Below are 1502 nucleotides of genomic sequence, written 5' to 3' on the forward strand. Positions count from 1 at the left end.
AACTTATACACAGACTCCACATGATGGACTGCATAGGAATCAGATTGACTACATTTGAGGAAGGAATTGTTGGAGAAGCTCAATATCAGACGTCAAGTAACTCAGGGGCAAACTGTGGAACACACCATCTATTACTTGTGCGCAAGTTCAAACTGAGGCTGAAGAAAATGAAAAAATAATTCCTCCAGAACAAAATATGATATTGAGTCTATCCCATCTGAATTTCAAAATTATCTAAAAAAATTCAACAAATCAAAAGACTATGTTGCACTGAAAAAAAATCTATTGTTATAGACCCCTTTAAAGTTATAAGGAGTAAGGATGTTACTTCAAACAGTAGGGCACCTGATTCAAAGCACAGTGATTTTAATTGCTGGATATGCATCTGAAATTTGAACAATTAATAAGAAAGACTGAAGAAGAAACCAGTGTTTCTCAGTTGTAAGGTTAGTAAAGATTATTGAATATCCTATGCACTACTAAAATAACAAACAAACGAAAAACAGAACAGCCAATGTGCTCTTTAGAGGCAGGGCTGGAGAAATTGAATATCACATAGTTTGGACATGGCCACTCCTTGGAAAAAGATATCTTGCTGGGAGAAGTAGAAGGTCAGCTGAATAGAGCAAGACCCTCACCAGGATGTATCGACAGGGTGATTGCAACAGTGAGTTTGGGGTTGGTGGAGATTCTGAGGATGGTGAGGGAGAGGTCAAGGTTTCGATGGCAGAGTCTTTGTGTGTTGTAGTTGACTGAACTGCAGCAACAGGGAGGAAAAATAACAAACTTTCATCATAATTATGTAGGAATTTTGAATTTTTTCCTTTCTAATTTGCTTTCCTTTACTATTTTGGGCAGACCTTTCAAGCAAAGTCTTATAATGTCAAACATTTCACTAAGCGCTGGAAAAGCAAAGGACACAAAAACATTAGTTATATTCTTAGTGCCTAAGGATGGCATAACATTGTCTAGTATGGAAATGAGACAATTGCTATGACCACATCATCATTTTGACAGGATGATGTTGCTGCCTTTTTCACTCTGTTATTACACAGCAATCTAAAAGTATAATTTCTGAGAAAAACATGGAGAGTGAGAAACATAGAGAATGGGGAAAATTCATTTTGAAAAATCACTAACGCATGGTTTAATTAAGTTTAATGTTATGAAAGCAACAATTGTGAGCCGAGTCATTCATTTTAGTAAATATAAAGATAAAAAAGATTAATTGCAATGGAAAAATATGTTGTCAGGGACCTCTCCAGATTACTGAGACACATGATGCCATTCTAGAGACAGTGTGCCTGACCCAGGCAATAGTCTTCACAATTACTTGCTATGCATCGGAGAACTAGACAATGACTAAGGATGACAGAAAAATTATTGATGTCTTTGAGTTGTGGTGATGAAGAAGAGTCTTGAACATAGCATGGACCACCAAGAAAATAAATAGTTCTGCTTTGGAGAAGGTGAAATCAAGTTTCTCCTTGGAGACTAATATA

This window comes from Elephantulus edwardii, unplaced genomic scaffold (genome assembly GCF_000299155.1).
Source record: "Elephantulus edwardii isolate Elephantulus edwardi_28Jun2011 unplaced genomic scaffold, EleEdw1.0 scaffold00002, whole genome shotgun sequence".
Classification (NCBI taxonomy): Eukaryota; Metazoa; Chordata; class Mammalia; order Macroscelidea; family Macroscelididae; genus Elephantulus; species Elephantulus edwardii.